General features: G+C 44.6%; 1 non-coding gene across 1 annotated transcript; it reads left to right on the forward strand.

Annotated features, from left to right (window-relative positions):
• The first annotated feature begins 3,721 nt into the window (after positions 1-3,721).
• Positions 3,722-3,869, forward strand: LOC129064519 (small nucleolar RNA SNORA57). The gene has a single exon (XR_008528496.1). It is a non-coding gene; the product is annotated as a small nucleolar RNA SNORA57 (small nucleolar RNA).
• The last annotated feature ends 13,796 nt before the right edge of the window (positions 3,870-17,665 follow it).

A 17,665-nucleotide genomic window follows, 5' to 3' on the forward strand; every position in this document is an offset into this window, starting at 1 on the left:
CCCAGACCTCCTGAAGAAGGGGAGGGGCTTAGCATGTACCATTAATAAAGTATACTGTACCCAGCCAAAAAAAGAGTGGGGGGAAGAGACTATACTAAGATATATCATAAATTGCTTTTAAAAAGTGATAAAAAGAACAACTTAAAAGCAGCCAGGGAAAAAGGACATATTACATATGAATAAAAATAAGGATAGCACATTTTTTCTTCAAAAACTGTGAGAGAAGTGGAGCCATGCTTTTAAAACAAAGGAAGAAAAAATAAACACCAACCTAAAATGTTTTACTTGGGAAAAAAATCTTTCAGAATAAAAACATGCAAAGGAATTAGAAATCAATGACAAAAGAAAACTGGGAAAATTCATAGATACATGGAAATTAAATGACAACTCTGAAATATCAATGGTCCAAAGAAGAAATCACATTGGAAGCTAGAAAATACTCTGAAATAAATGAAAATAGAAACACAACATGCCAAAATGTATGAGATTCAGCTAGAACAGTGCTTAAAAGGAAATTCAAAGCTGTAAATACCTATACTAAAAAAGAAGAAATATTTCAAATCAATAACCTAAACTGTCACCTTAACACACAGGAAAAGGAAGAGCAAACTAACTCTAAAGCAAGCAGAGATAAGAAAATAATAAAGATTAGAATGTAAATTAATGAAATAGAGAACAGAAAAATAGAGAAAAAATAATAAATGGAAAGTTAGTTTTTTGAAAATATCAACAAAATTGACAAATCTTTAATTATATTGACCAAGAAAACTCAGATGACTAGAGTCAAAAATGATACCTAAATTACTCAAATTACTGGAATCAAAACATTACTATTAAACTTACAGAAATAAAAATGATTATAAAGGAATACTATGAACAACTGTATGTCAATAAATTAGATAACTTAGATGAAATGTACAAATTCCTGGAAAAAGATAAACTATCAAAACTGACTCATGAAGAAATAGACAATTGTATAGAACAAAATAAGTAAAGAGATTGATTAACTTAAAAAATTACCACCAGCTATGATGGCTGCACTGATGAATTCTACCAAATGTTTAAAGAAGAATTAATACCGATTCTTTACAAATTCTACTAGAAGATAGAAAAGGAGGGAATACTTCTCAACTCATTCTTTCAGGTGAGAGATACCCTGATACCAAACCAAACAAAGACATCATAAAAAATTTAGACTCATATCTCTTATGAATACAGACACAAAAATCCTCAACAAAATACTAGCAAACAGAATTCAGCAACATATAAAAAGAATTGCACCACAAATAAGTGGAATTTATACCAGGAATGCAAGGTTGGTTTAACATCCAAAAATTAATTAATGTAATATATATTATATAATAGGATAAAAAAGCAACAGAAAGCACATGCTATCTCAATTGGTGAAAAAAAAAAAAAAAGCATTTGACAAATCCAAAACTCATTTATAATGAAACAAAACAAAACAAACTAGGAATAGAAGGGGATTTCCTTAACCTGATAAAGGGCATTTATACATAAAACCCACAGCTAACATCACACTTAATAATAATAGATTTGATACTTTCCCCCTAAGATTGGGAACAAGACAAGGATGTTTTCTCTATTTCTATTCAACATTGTACTAAAGGTTCTAGTCAGGGCAACTAGGAAAAAAAATAGGCATCAAGGTTGGAAATGAAAAAAGTAAAGCTATCTCTATTTGTAGAAGACATGATCTTTTATATAAAAGTCCGAAGGAACCCACAAAAAATACTATTAGAACTAATAAACAAGTTCAGCAAGGTTGCATTAAAAGATACACAAATCAGCCCAGACTGGTGTGGCTCAGTGGATTGGGTATCATCCTGCAAACCAAAAGTTTGCCAGTGAGGACACATGCCTAGATTGCGGGCCAGGACCCCGGTTGGGGGTGTGCAAGAGGCAACTAATCAATGTTTCTCTTGCACATCAATGTTTCTCTTCTTCTTTTTCTCCCTCCTTTCCCCTCTCTCTAAAAATAAATAAATAAAATCTTTAAAAATATATATATACACACACAAGTCAATTGTATAACTATATACAAATCAACAATCTAAAAATAAAGTTAATAAAGCAATTCCATTTATAAAACATCAACAAGAACAAAATACTTAGGAATAGCTATAACAAGAAAAGTTAAAAACATAATCAGAAAACACTGTTAAATGAAATTAGAGAAGATCTAAATAAATGGCAAAACATCCCATGTTTGTGGACCAGAAGACTTAATGTTGGTAGGATAGCAATATTCCCCATTTGATTCAATGCAGTCCCATCAGACTCTCAGCTATCATCTTTGTAGAAATTGACAAGCTGGTGTTAAAATTCGTGTGGAATTTCAAGGGACCCATAATAGCCAAAACAATCTTGAAAAACAAGAACAAAGTTGGGGGATGCACACTTCCTGACTTCAAAACTTACTGCAAAGGAACCAAGAGTAATTAAGACAGTATGATACATAGACATATAGATCAATGGCATAGAATTAAGAGTCAGAAATAAATTGAAGTGGGAAAACCACTCCGTTGTGAAAAAATAATCTTTTCTTTTTAAAAATTATTTATTGGTTTTAGTGTCTGCCGTGATGAAATAACCACTTGAGCTAAAGCTGACCCCTAAATTATTTATTGATTTGAGAGAGAGAGAGAGAAACATCAATTTGTTGTTCCACTTAATGATGCATTCGTTGGTTGATTCTTGCATATGCCCTGACCGGGGATTGAACCGATAAGCATGGTGTATCAGAACAGTGCTCTAGTCAACTGAAACTACACAGCCAGGGCCAAAAAAACAATCTTTCAATACAGCTGGGACAACTGGATATTCTCATGTTAAAAAATGATATTGGAACCCTTACCTCCCAATAGATCAAATACCTAAATGTAAGAGCTAAAATTATAAAACTATTAGAAGAAAACATAGGAGTAAGTCTCAAATTAGTCAGGATTCTTAGCTATGACACTAAAAACAAAAGGAAAATTAGGTACTTTATAAAAATGTAAAACTTTTGTGCTTCAAGGAATACTCTCAAGAAAAGGAAAAGACAGCTCACAGAATGGGAGGAAATGTTTACAAAGTATATATCTGATAAGGAACTTGTACATAGAATATATAAATAACTCATAATGTGATAATAAAAAGACAAACCAATTAAAAATTTGGCAAAGATTCTGAATAGACATTTTTCCAAAGAAGACATACAAATAGCCAATAAGCACATGAAAAGATGCTTGATGTCATGCATAAAAATTTTATGCCAATAAATTTGACAACTTAAATGAAATAAACAAATTCCTTAATAAAAATCACAAAGTGTGCAAGCTAACTCAAGAAGAAATAAATAACCTGCCCTGACCCATACAGCTCAGTTGGTTGAAAAATAGAATGATCTATTAAAATATAGGCCCTGGCACAAGTAACACCCTTTTTTGTGTTTTTTTTCCTTGTAAGGTATACAGCTTTTATTTATTTATTTTTTAGAGAGGGGAAGGGAAGGAGAAAGAGAGGGAAAGAAACATCAATGTGTGGTTGCCTCTCACGCGCCCTCCGCTGGGGACCTGGTCCCCAACCTAGACATGTGCTCTGAACGGGGATCAAACCAGTGACCCTTTGGTTCGCAGGCCAGCACTCAATCCACTGAGTCATACCAGCCATGGCTAATATCCCAGTTTTATTACAAAATCTTTTATTACAAAATCACCCTCTTCTTCTTAGCAGGGGTTGGGCAAGTGGTCCTAGTCCCTGTAATGTATGGAGGCTGAGGGAGAGGGCTCCGGCCCCCTCAACATCATGTCTTTGGTGCGGACAGTTTCCAGTCCGCTGGTTCTATCTTTAAACGCTGGACATGGGTCTCAAACAAACAAACAAACAAAACCCAAAATCATAAACATGTAATCTGTAACATAACAATACCACACTCAAGCACACCATATGACATTTTAGGTGAAATGTTCAAATTAAAACTATGAATTATTACACCATGTTATTACCCTACCAACCACACTCAAGCAGGCCTTACTTCTGCCGGACCCTGTATAGCGAGATGGATGAATCTCAAAATAATTACACTGACTGAAAGAAGACAAAAAAAGAAAAAAAATACATAGTGTACGATTCCATTTATATAAAATTCTAGAAAATGCGAACTAATCTATAGAGACTGAAAGCAGTTCAGTGGTTGCCTGAGGTGAGAACTGGAGGGATTAAGAACAGGTAGGAGGAAACTGGTGGGTGACGGATGTGTTCATTATCTTGAATGTGATGGTTTCACGAATGCACACCTATGTCAGAGTGTATCAAATTGCACACCTTACAATACGTGTATGCCAATTTCACCTGAATTAATCTGTTTAAAACATGCTTAGGAGCTATATATGATGTGGCGTCTCCACCGCTAACTCACTGTGACTTCAGGCACGCTGGAAAACCTTTCTGAGACTTAGTTTCTTTTTCTGTAAAGGCCAGAAAGTATTAGAATCCACAAGTACTAGTTTAGGGCCTGAAAGGGAATCTACTGGAAGAAAAGCTCCAAAAGTGATGGAGCCCAGGAAATCTCTAACACTTGTCTTTGCTTCTCTGATCACAGCGTTCTCTGTTTCCCCGTTTATATGGTAGAAAAGGAAAGCTACCAGTTTTGCATGTTACAGGTTTAATTACTCAGAGAGGTGCTGAGTTGACTCCCTGTTAATCCCAGGCCCAACTGTAAATTCTCAGAGAAAGACTTACTGGCCCACCGGGTTAAGGACTCCACTGGGCGCCAGTGTACTGTGGTCAGAGGGAAGAGCCAATAGCATGAACCCAGGGCTGGTTTTGCATGCTATAGACAAGTGCTAGGAAAGTGCTGGGTGTACAGACCACAAGAGGGGTGTCAGGAGACACTGGTCAGAATTCCAGAGACCTGTCTTGTCCTGAGAATCATGCCTCTGGATGGAGCAGCAGATGGACATGTAAGATTCAGATGAGCAGCAGCAGGTCAATGGGGGAAGAAATCAATTCCACTTAGGCAGCCTGGGGAGGCTTCATGGAAGAGGTGCCATTGGTATCAGGTCTGTGAGAAAAGTTAGGTTCTGCATTTGTGTGGCTTTTAAAGTTTACTGTTTTCATATCCTCTCTCAGAGTCCAGACTCATCCTCTCAACTTCATTTTGGGGCTAGTATTATTATATACCCCTTTGCTCAGATGGGGAAGCTGCCTACTAAAGACAATGAGTGACTTGGCCAAGTTCACACAGCTTGGCAGGGCAAGATGCAACCTTCAGCGTTCCGACTCCAGAGCCCTGAGCTGTTCTCTGGCCAAGGCTGACTCTAAATGGGACCAGGGATCGGGGAGGGGGAGCAGTCAGTGGGCAGAAGGGACTGAAAAGGGAGAGAAGCTCAGGTATCATCTCCCAATTTCCTCTGCACATTGTGTCTCCGGAAGGTGCCCCACCCCCTTCTCTGGCTCCGGTACCCAGAGACCACCTTTGAGCTGTGCTGCAGTCTCTTAGGCCAGTTGCCTCTCCAGACCTCACTCCTGACCTCCAGTCCTGCAGTCCCAACAGCTGGTGGGATCTCAGACCCAAGATGTGAACTCAGAGAGTCCTGCAGAATGTCAAAGAAACCTCAGGACCCATCCCAACCACCTGAGGATAATGATACTGATAATCAAAGCAATGTAAATATACTGGTAATCTAGTAAAAAAGAAAAAAGAAAAAGAAAAAGAAAGCCATGCATATGTCTCTACCATATATACATACAGGCCTTGAACTGAGTGTGTCACACACAGTACTGTGTCCCATCACACACACTGTGATGCAGGCATTATTACTATCCCTGTTTTACAATTTGGGGAAACTGAGGCTTAGACAGTATATTTACTGTCCTAGCTTGTGTAGCTAATAAGTGGTAGATCCAAGTCTGTCTGATGGCAAATGAACTATGATCATCCTACAAAATTGTTTCCTCCTCTCAACCTGCTGATTTCTACCAGCAGCACCACCAAGCTTCCGGGCCTGAGACCCTGCCCTTTCCTACAGCTTCAGTGTCTCAGGACAAGCAGCAATAGAGCAGGAGGCTTGGGAAAGGTGGCAGGTGGGCGACCCACTCTAAGGTGGTGGAAAGGAAAGGGGAACCTGACTGTTCTGTCTACCAGCCATGGATTTAATATTGCTACTAACTTTTTTTAACCCTCACCCAAGGACATTTTTTTCAATGCTTTTAGAGAGTGAGAAGGGAGAGAGAAAGAGAGAAACATGTGAGGGAGAAACATTGATTGGTTGCCTCCCATATGTGCCCGGACTCTGGGTCCTATGTGTCAGTACGCGCTAAACCAGGGATCAAACCAGGAACCAAATATGTGCCCTGACTTGGAATCGAACGTGCAACCCTTGGGTTACTGGATGATGCTCCAATCAACTGAGCCACACCTGCCAGGGCTTAAGGTTGCTATAACTTTTCATCCCAACTTTTTAGGAGTTAAATTTAATTGCCAACTTGCATGCCCTGAAGGTTAAAATTAAGAAGTTTGAGGTCAGAAATACTTGGCTTCCAGTCCTGTCCTGGTTTCCCTATATTCCTGCTCTGTGATCTTGGGACAGCTTCTGGAAAAGAGTTAGCAACCCCAACCTTTTGGGTTAAAAATCTTGTGAGGGGAGAGGGCTTCCGCTAGTGATGGACAAGGCTCAGGCTGCCTCAGGCGGTCACACCTGCCCGGCCACACTCAGTCCATCCCTCTGGGGCTAGTTCACTCCAAAACATGTGAAAAATACGCTCAACCTTATCAGATGATTACACCTTTTTATGCCTGCTTGCGTTTGCCTGTCTGGAATGTTCTTCCAGGAAGTCTTGTGAGCCTCAGGGAGACAACCCCCACCCAGCAGCTAAACCAATCTCTTCTCCCACACCCACTTCTTCCTAGGCCTTTCACACGCTAATGCGCACTGTGGCCCTCCCAGGGCGGTTGGGGGCGGGGCGCAGGGGGCAATGGAGCCTCCCAAACTTACTTTCTGCGGCACCTACTAAATCCAGCTCTCTTCTCTGTCCTGTCCTGCTGCCCTCTGCCTAGGCCGCGGATTCACTGTCCCTCCCTAACCCCTTCCTACAAAGCTCTGTGAGGCCCAGTGCTTGTCCTTTGCTCCACCTCCTGACCTAGCTCACACTAGGACGCCCCCCCCCCGCCGCCCCCGGGGCACGGACCTGATTCTCCTTATCTTTTCACCTGACACTCCAGCCTAATCAGGCCCCGCACAGCCTGAGTTTTCCCACACTGCTGCCCTTCCCTCTGCCCGGAGTGCCCCCCAGCTACCCATCTTCAGGCTCTGGCTCCAGTGCCGCTGCCTCCCTGGTCCTGCCCCGCTGGCCTGGCTGAAGGCTGCTTCATCCCCGGCAGGGTCCAAGGTAGTCTTTGGTATACAGTAGGTGCTCATAAATACCTGTAGTTGGGAAGAATGAGTCTAATCTTGCTACATTTTATGGTGTAGACACAGACTTGACTGAGGGGGTGTCCCCTGTAGGGCTTCTCCGCCAGCTAGGTTTTTTTCTGCCATTCACTTTGGAAAGGAAGTCCTTCAGGGCCCAAACGGGCCACGTTTCGCTGGGAAGACAACCGTCCAGAGCTCACGTTACAGATGATACAGACTCCCGTAGAGAGGTTGAGTGGAGGCCCCTTGTCAACTGGCCTTTGGACTACTGTCCCAGACTGTGCCACCCATTCCGGAAGCCCATGATTCCCACCCTCTCTGTCTTCCTGCCTGCGTTCCATAATTCCTAGCAGCCCCACCTGGTCACTGCCTGAGGCAGAAGGGGCCTTAGTGATTATCCATCCTGGGGGCTCACAAGGGACTCAGAAGGTCCTAACCTCGCAAGCTGTGTGCACAACTCTGTATGTCTGTAGATTTCTGGAGCCAGCATCCAGAGATGCCACCTGAGTCTCAGTGGGGGGGCCCAAGACCCAAATGTAATCAGGACAATTACCTGTCCGGCCTGCTATTATAACGGTGTTAACATATGTAAGGTTCATAGACTGTACCTGACACGTTTTAAGTGGCAAGGCATGGGTTGGCCCATAGCCTGGTTTTGTAAATAAACTTTTATTTGAACACAGCCATGCTCATATTTTTGTGATGTCTGTGTCTGCTTTCCCACTATAGCAACAAGGACAGAGTAGAGTAGCTGCAACACAGACAACCGTATGGCTCAGAGTCCTCTAAGTGTTGGTTGCCATTATGATAAACAACAGTAGGCCTCAAGCTACACAGCTAGTAACCTGGGGCTTGAATCTGTACCTCTGTACAAGGATTCCATCACAAACCCCTCTGCCCCTCTTCACTCACCCACCTCTAACACAGTGCTCACATATCCATTCAGCAAGGGCTTCCTGCTGTGTCCTCCAGGCTGAGCTGTTGGGGACAGAGGAGTGAGTAGGAAGAAGCTGACTCTATGGCTTTGCAGAATGACCTCACTCTGCCTCCAAGACCCTAAGTGATTAGACCCACGTACCTTTGCCACCTCATTTGCTCCAGTAACATTGGCCTTCTTCTGCTGTGTCAAAGACACAAATTTTCCTCCTGCCTCAGGACCTTTGCATATGCTGATTTAGCTGGCTCTTCTTGTCATTCAGGTCCCAGCTCAGATATAACCACCTGGTTAAGACTTCTGGGGCTTACAAGGCACTTGTAAGTGAAATACTTTGTTTACTTTTTTTTGTTGTTGGTCTCCCTGAGCATAATGTGAGGTTTCTGCCTCATTCACTGCTAGAGCTCAGTGTCTAACACAGTGGGCTTTCCTATGTTACTCAAATTATTTACAAAAGGAATGAAATGATTCTTGGACAGAGAGTGTCCTCTCTTCTGGCTCTGCAAACCCACTCAGAGCCACATTTCCCTTCTCTGTGCCTCCGGTGCCCCCGTGTAAGGTGGAGTGTGAGGGCTGGATGAGAAACTCCTAGTCTTTTGATTTGAACATTCTACGCTTTTGAAAGCTCTGCCAGGGGTCTGACATTGGTTGGTTTGGTGATAATAGATTATATTTGATTGTGAGCCTCAGTCCCAGCCCAGGGCCTGGGGACAAATGTCAGGTCTCTAACGAAGGAGGAGGGAAGGAAGAGGTGGGGAGTAGGAAGGGAGACCCAGCATCAGGCGGGCAGGGGAGGCTCTGAGAGTTGCAGGCCCAGGGCCAGGGAGGAAGTGTCCAGAAAAGGGGAGGCAGACAGGCAGAGGGAGCAACCCCACCTCAGAGGCACAGGACGGGTTGTGGGGAGGGCTTCTGTTGTTTTTTAGCCTTTGAGCTTCAGAGTTTGAAGTTTGTATAATAAGTATGCGTTAGTTTTGCAACTGGAAAAATTAAAATGCACATGCCCTTTGACCCAGCAATTCCACTTCTAGGAATTTCCCCACAGACAGAGGTTTGTGTGAAATGACCCATGTCAAGGCTATGCACAGCAGCAGCCTTGTTTGAAACAGCAAGACTGGGAACAATCTAAATGTCCATCAGAAGGCGACAAGCTACATAAACAAGGGCATATCCACAAAATGGAACAGTATAGAGATGTTAAAAAGAACATAGCCAGTTTGTTAAAGTGCTGATGTAGAATAATCTCCAAGATCTTTGCTGAGTAAAAGACAAGGTACAGAACAATGTATACAGAATGCTACCATTTATATGAAAAACTATACACACAAATGTTTATAAATGCTCAAAATATCCCTGGAACTTGTACCAGTTGCTATAGGATAGGGTTGGGGGGGACTTGATGTTCAATATTCTTTTTATAAAACTGAGTTAAAATTCACATAACATGAATCATTTTAAACATTTTAAAGTGTACAATTCAGTACATTCAATATTGTTCAATCATCATCTCAATGTAGTCCCAACATTATCACATAATAATAATAATAAAAATAAAAATAATACCGTCCCCATTAGCAGTCACTCCCTACCTCCCCTCCCCCAGCCCCTGCCAACCGCAAATCTGCTCTCTCTGAAGATTTGCTGAGTCTGCATATTTCATATAAATGGCATCATACAATATATGACCTTTTGTGTCTGGCTTTTTCCACTTAGCATGTTTTTGAGGTGCATCCATGTTGATCCTCTTCATGGATTTTTATATTCCATTGTATATATGACTATACCACTACTATGAACACTCATGTACAATTTTTATTTAAATACCTATATTTAATCTTTTAGGTACATATCTAGGAGTGGAACTGTTGGGTCATCTGGTAATTCTATATTTAACTTTTTTAAGGACTGGTAACTGTTTTTACTATTCCTTTGTACCTTATGAATCTTATAACATGAACAGCATGAGCAAATATTAGCTCTTCTAAAAACAAAAACAAAGTGTTAAGTTGTACACCTTAAATTTATACAATGTTATATATCAATTATATCTCAATAAAGTTGGACAAAAAATTTTAAGATATACATTAATTTTTTAAAAGCCTGCTATTTCAGTATAAGGGGTTACTGCTATATAAGAAATTAGCAAATATTTATCTAGATGATTCCTGGAAGAAAACTGCATTTTGGACTTACACCTCAATCCAGATTCCGTTTTTGTTTTTTGTTTTTCTTCATTCTAGTTCCCAAAGTGGAGTATAGGGAGACCTAGGTTTAAATCCCAGTCCTGTCAGTTATAGCTGTGCATCATTGTACAGGTTACTTAACGTGTCTGCATCTCAAATGTAAAATACAGAAAAATTACCTACTAGCCAGCAGTGAGAGCTGAGTGAGTTCTGAGACATGTTCTGCCTGCCCCTCACCAGGCTCACAGCTCGCAGCCTAGGTTGGCAGCCTCATGCAGGGTGTGGGAGCTACTCTCTGCTCTCCTGAGGGCTCTGTGCTCTGTAGCCTTTTTCATACCACGTTTTCTGTTCTCCCATGTGCTCAAGGAAGTCCTGGAGGCCTGGTCCTGCAGAGCAGAGTCCCCTTCCCACAATAGGTTGCCACCCCCTAGTGCCAAACAGTCCAGAAGAAACGCCAGCCATGATGAGGGGACAGAAACCAGGGTCAGGTGCTGGGAAAGGGGCCTGCTGTCTGCCAAGGACTACCGTATGACAGGGAGCATGGGTTTGCTCTGTGGAGCCATAGAGCTGAGGGCCATGTGTGTGGAGGAGGTGGGTAAGGGAATAGGGAGACAGATTTGGGTTTAACTGGTGGCACAACTTAAATTTTTAATCAACAGGACGTAATGCCAAGCACTGTTTTGTTTTTATTTTTTTACATTTTATTTTTTATTTTTTAAAGGGCTGCTTTCCTGTATCTCTTTCTCTTTTTAAAAAATATTTTATTTATATATTTTGAGAGAGAGGGGAAGGGAGGGAGAGAGGGAGAGAAACATTGATCAGGTGCCTCTTACAAAAACCCAGCTGGGGACCTGGCCCACAACTCAGGTATGTGCCCTGACCAGGAATTGAACCAGTGACCTTTTGGTTTGTAGGCCTGCAATCAATCCACTGAGCCACACCAGCCAGGGCCCAAGCACTGTTTTATAATTTCACACAAACTGTCCCCATTTCACAGATGAAGATATTGAGTCTGAGAGTACTTAGTCACTTTGGACAAAGTCACAAAAACAAATATAAAGTGTACAATGTTTGAACCTAGACCTGTCTCAGTCTAGAACTTGGAAGCTTAGACTTTGTGCTAAGAAATCAGCAGCCAAGTACTTGATAAATGTTAACTATCACTAATTATTATCTTGTAAAAATATTGCTGTAAGTAGAGCTAGAGGTGTACCAGTAGAACAAGCCATTTGGGGTGGGTGATGTGAGTTGCTTCTCTCCAAGTTCAGGTAAAGGCTAGGTTAGCATCTGGTGGAGATTCAAGTGTTCGATGCAGGTGGTTAGATTCAGGTCCTAGGGTTCTAGTTGCCAGGGTACAAGGAGATCCTGAGGTCTGCCCCTAGAGATTTGGATAGAGTTGTTCTCAGATGGGCCACAGAAAGTCTGTCTTCTTCCAAAGGCCATTCTGGTCTGCAGCCAAGTGTGAGATCCACTGGCTTGAATGACTGCCGGGGCCCTTTCTACTCTATGACCTGCAATGCCCACCTCAGGGAAGCATCCTCTTGGGTTAGGAATTACCCTCTCCTCTTACTGTTTCCTTAAAGTCTGAGAGAGAATCAGTACAGCTGCTTCCTCTCCCTTATAAGTAAGGGACTTTTTGTAAGGCAAAAAAGGCTGTAAAAAGAGCCTTACTACCACGTCCAGTGGTGAAGGCGGAGCCAACGTCCCTCCCTCCTTGCCTCTCCCCACTTCACTCCACAAAGAGCCCCAGTCCCCAGAAGGCTGTCTGTCGCTTGCCCCACTGGACCCTGATCGAGTATTACTATTTCTACTTTTAGTCCACAGGTCTTTCTCGGAAACTCTCTCATGGGGCCAGCTTCCCCACATGCCAGGCAATTCTGCAATGTCTTGCTTGGGGGGCCTTCTCCCAGGCTCTGGGACACCAGCGACTCAGGCAGGGCAGCAGGCCAGAGTGACATTCTCAGTGACCTTTGGTTCCTTGGGAAGGGCTCAAAACCAGTAAAAGTTTAGCAAGTGCCATTTAATCGTTGCCGGAACTTAAAACATTTTTTAAAAAACACATACTTTCAGGGGGATAAAAGATCATTTGAGGGCTCTATATGAGGAGATCTTTGATTAGTTTATTTTTCTTAGAAAATTTCCAAGCCTTCTGCCTTTGAAATTAAATAGAAAGTATAAAACGAACTCAGTGCCTGGCTATGTGACCTCAGGTGAGTTGATTTCAGCTGTTGAGCCTCAGTTTCCCCATCGGCAACAGGCTACTGTCTCACTGTTTGGACAGGAACTGGTGGTAGGGCAGAGGCTCCGGCTGCCAAGAGGGAGGTGTAAGATGGGAACCCAGAGTCCAGGTTAGGATCCTTTGACCTGCCCAGACACCCCTTTTGGGTTTCTGATTGTTGTTTTTCAGTCTTCTACTTACCTTTCAGGTTCCTGGTATCCCACACTCTCTCCCACAATGGGAGAGGGAAGAAAAAGCAGTCATTGACATGTTAGTATAAAATACTTCTCTTAGGGATTTTTCCATGGTAACCCAAGCCTCTCATTCATTCACTAATTATTACTAAACCCCCTCTACCAGGAGGACCTGACCTGGGCATTGAGAATTCAAAGATGAAGAAAAAGTATCCCTGTCCTCAGGGTCCTCCCCTAACTTTCAGCCACCTGGGAACAGAAGAAACAACATCATGTGGAGGGAGGGGGGAGACACTGCCTCTTGGGAAGACTTGGTTCCATTCCTTTGCTGATTTTATAATCACTCCTCTAGTTGCCCTAGAGCTTTTAGGCCTTCATAGAACTTCACAGCTAGGATCTCATTTAATACTCAAGAAAGCCTGATAACATTCACGAAAGCCTGAAAGGCATCTCTAGATTTTCCATGAGAAAACAAAGCCTTAGGGAGATTAAACTACCTGCCTGTGGTCACACAGGTTGCCCCGGTCATCTAAACTCAAACCCAGTTCTTCTGGCCCAGCTTTTTTTGGAAATGCTGTTTGCTTTGAATTTGAACCTGGGATCTAGGTAACTGTGTGGCCCAGACTAAAGGAGGAAAGAAGGAGAGAGCTCAGGAACTTTGGGTCGAAATGACCCACTCTCTAAAATTGACCTGCACTGCTCTGACCTTAACCTTCAAACTAGCAGTAGGATCAAGGGTAATAGTCAAAACCAGCAAGAGCTTACCATGAGCTCTTACTTAACCTACACAATACATCCTTGAAGTTGTGCACCTGTATCCCCATTTTACAGATGAACTACTTGATACTCAACTAGCAGGTTGCCCAAGGTCACAAAATCAGAACCCTGTCACAGGGCTCTTTCACACTTTCCCCTCATCCAAGTAATCCTCTGATAGCTAGGCAAGTGTCCCTAACACTTCTGGGCCTCAGGTTTCTATTCTATAACTAGGAATAGCCGGAACAATGGGAAACAACAGATTAACTGCCTGGGGCAGGAAGAAGTAGGTACTTCATAAATGTCAGCATCCTGCTCCCTACCCTCCCTGAGACCTATTGCACCCAAGAGGAGCTTAATTAAATCTGTAAATGCCAAGAAAATACACCTCAGCTATAGCCCAGCCTTTGGGCTTCAAGGTCACCCTCTCTACCTGCCTTCTTACTGCTTTCCTGATGGGGGGAAAGCTGGGGTTAGAAAGTAGCCAGGCATACCCTCAGGATGCTGGGTGGGTCCCAGGCCAGCATTTCTCAGGGCTGAGACCACTTGATTCTTTTCCATTCCTTAAGAATGAAACACCAAAGCATAATATATGTACAGTATATTAAAGAGAAAAGTCATATGCCCCAGATAACCCAGAAGCCCCAGGAATAGCCCAGTATCATTCAGCAAAGGTTTATTGAACACCTACCACTGCAAATGCCCACCATTCATCAAGTTCTCTGCTTGAGGCTGGGGGGCTGCCGAGACTGAGAGGTGAGGCTATATTCGCTTAGCAGGGTTTGTGGATACTTCTGAGTCAGATATTTTCCCATCTGGTAGGTAAGACTGCAAGACAAATTACTCCCAGACTCGAGAAGGCACAGAGAAGGCACTCTGAGAGCATCTGGGAAGGGCAGTGGGGAGTGGGTGCAGGAAGATCAGGAAGCCAGGGAAGGTGCTGGGGTGGCTCCTTCTGTAAAGGGAACAGAAGCGTGATAAGTTCAAAGGTGATAGGAAGCCTGGCACTGGGGAAGAAGAGTCACTGAAGAGGTTGCTAGAGGATGGGCTACTAGGTCACTGCTGGGGGAGACTGAGTTAAAAGTTCTCACCCTCCAGACAGTCTGCCAGAGTTGTATGCCCTGAACTCTTGTCTCCAGCCCCATTTGCATCAACCACCAAGTTGGTAATGTTACTGGGTAGTCGCGCCAGGTTTGGTGAGAGTTTTTATTTTATTTATTTATTTTTAGACAGAGTGGAAGGGAGGGAGGAAGAGAGGGAGAGAAACATCAATGTATGGTTGCCCCGCACGTGCCCCCTACTGGGACCTGGCCCACAGCCCAGGCATGTGCCCTGACTGGGAATCTAACCGGTCATCCTTTGGTTCGCAGGACAGCGCTCAATCCACTGAGCCACACCAGCCAGGGCGGGTGGGAGTTTTGCATTCATATAATCTCCAAATCCCTATGAAGTTGGAGAGTCTTCCATTTCATGGGCTGTGGAGGCTACAAGGAGTAATAAGACAGTTGCTGTCTCCAATGTGCTTAAGGGCTAGTCACACATATAGGAAGCCTGGAAATAATGCAAGTGTCTAACAACAAAAAATAAATTATGGCACACCTCATGGGGGTTAAGCAATCATTAAAAAACATGACTGAATAATTTAGAAGTAAACGTTCATGATAAATTTAAGAAAAAAGGAGGTATTGAAACTATGGTCAGCATAGATTGTAATTGTTTTCTAAAATATGCAGACAAAAAGACTAGAAGGAAATATTAATAATATTGCTCTCTAGATGGCCGATTGTTTTCTAAACTATTTTATAGCTTACAACTATTCAACAGTATGCATGTACTGCTATTATCATCAGAAAAGTAATAAATATTATTTTAAAATAACCATCAGCTTCATGTCATGGAAAAATACAGTGATGGGGGTCAGTTGTAGACCCTGTGTCATGTGTCACCTCTTTGGATCTCAGCTGCCTCCTCTATAAAATGGAGACCTGAAGGGCAAGATGAGACCCCCTTTCTCTGAAAAATTCCAACTAACTTCTAGAGGGTACCTGAGTTTGGAAAACTGACCAGGCTCCTCCTCCTGGGAAAAAAAAAATGGAGTTGAACTGAAGCAGGAATGGGGGAGTGGGGGAAGGAGGAATAATATTGCTGGGCCGAAGTTGGTGAGGTTGCCTGGTGGGAGGACCTAGGGAAGGGATGGGGAGAGAACGCCAATGAACTGAGGCCTACGGAGGATGGTGAGGACATCCACAGGTTCACACGGCTGGCTCCATCTGGAGGTGCCAAGTACCTAAAAACTTCGGGTACAATGAAGCACCTTTCATGGAACAGCCGTTTCCTCATACTAGAGCCTGAACCAAGGGCTGGCAATTGGGGGAGGGGGGATTGGGGTGGTGGGAAACCAGCGTGCTTCTGGCCTAGCCACCAGCACACAGTAGGTGCTCAAAGATTACCTACTGAAAGCATATGTCATTGGGAAAGATAGTGCCTATTTCTAGGCCTCAGTCTCTTTATCTGAAATGGCAGGCTAAGAAGATTATAATTTTGTTGCGGGGGCTAGGGAACACTGTATACTTCGCACTCGATATTCCTGTGTGATAGTGTTCGTGGTAGTGCTAGCCTTATTTAGGAGGTCGGCACATTGAGGCTCCGAAAGGCTGAGTCACTCGTTCAAGGTCTGGGATCCTAACTGGTTTGTGACTGCGAATCCAACTTCTCCCACTCCACTGCCACTGCGCGTCGCTTCCAGCCTAAAAACCCAGGTGCGACGACCTGGATTGGCCGGGAAAGCGAACACAAACTAGGTGCAGGGCGGCCAATCACACCTGGCAACGCCTGATCCCGGCCAGGGTCCCGCCGGTCTTCTCAAGTCCCCGCGGAGCCTCTGGCCAGTATTCCCCGGGTCGCCGGTCGAGTTCTGAGCCAGAGGCGCCGGGGAGGAGTCCCGTCCTGGGGCAGCGCCGTCGAGCTCGCGGCTGCTGCGCTTCCAGCGCGACCCGAGGTGGGCGCGGGTTTTTACGAGGTGGCGGCAGAAGCTGGCCGCGGATCGAGCGAGTTTTCAAGTCAGAGGAAAACCCGGGGTCCGCGCCCCTACCGTCCCCGCCCAAACCGCGAGGCTGCGCTCCCCTCCCCCTGCCACCGGGCTCTGAGGAGGAGTGGGGGGGAAGGTGTGTTTGTGTGGGAGGCATTTAAACCGAGCGAAGAGAGGACCCAAAAGCCGGGAGGGGGCAGGAAGGGAAGGGGACGGGGAATGGAAGCTTCTCGGTTATTCGGGGTACCCCCTCCTGGGGCTAATATCCATTTGGGTCCCAAAGACTCGTCTCCCCGCCCTGCGTCCTACTCGGGGACTGGGAGCGGGAGGGGAGCTTGAGATCTAAGTCCCGCCCTCTGGGCTGGAAGCCTGAGGCCAGAGAGGGGAAGTGATTTCCTCAAGGTCACGCAGCAAAACAGCGCCCAGCCAGGGCAGAAGCCCAGGTGTCCGCACCCACCCCCCGCCCCCGCCATCTTCTCCAGAACCCGGCCCCCAAAAGCCCTGTGCTCTCGGGAGGGAGGAGAACGTGGACCAGGTCTGCAAGGCTGAAGTTGGGAGTGGAATGAGAGCGCTGGACTCTATAACCCCAGATCAGGGTACAAGCGGACCCTACTGCTCCCTGAGGCCGACCTCCCGGGAGCCCCGCTGTGGGAGCTCCCCGCGTAGGGCCGCCGGGGCGCGGATGCCGAGGAACGAAGGGGCGCCGGGTACTCGGCACCCAGCTCCACATCCCGCGGGCTGGGACAGCGCGTTGCGCGCGGCCCCTTTAAGAAAGTTCGCTGGGCGAGTTCATCAAAGTTTAAAAACTTGTCGCGGAGAAAGGAAAAGGGGAAAGATGAGAGTGGGAGAGAGACGAGCGAGAGCGGGGAAAAGCCCCGCCGGGGGCGAGCGCGCCGCGGCCCGGGCCGGGGCGAGTCCGCAGTGGGCGGCGGGGATT

Source organism: Pteronotus mesoamericanus, unplaced genomic scaffold (assembly GCF_021234165.1).
Source record: "Pteronotus mesoamericanus isolate MK-2021 breed Mesoamerican mustached bat unplaced genomic scaffold, CSHL_Meso_final contig_164, whole genome shotgun sequence".
NCBI lineage: Eukaryota > Metazoa > Chordata > Mammalia > Chiroptera > Mormoopidae > Pteronotus > Pteronotus mesoamericanus.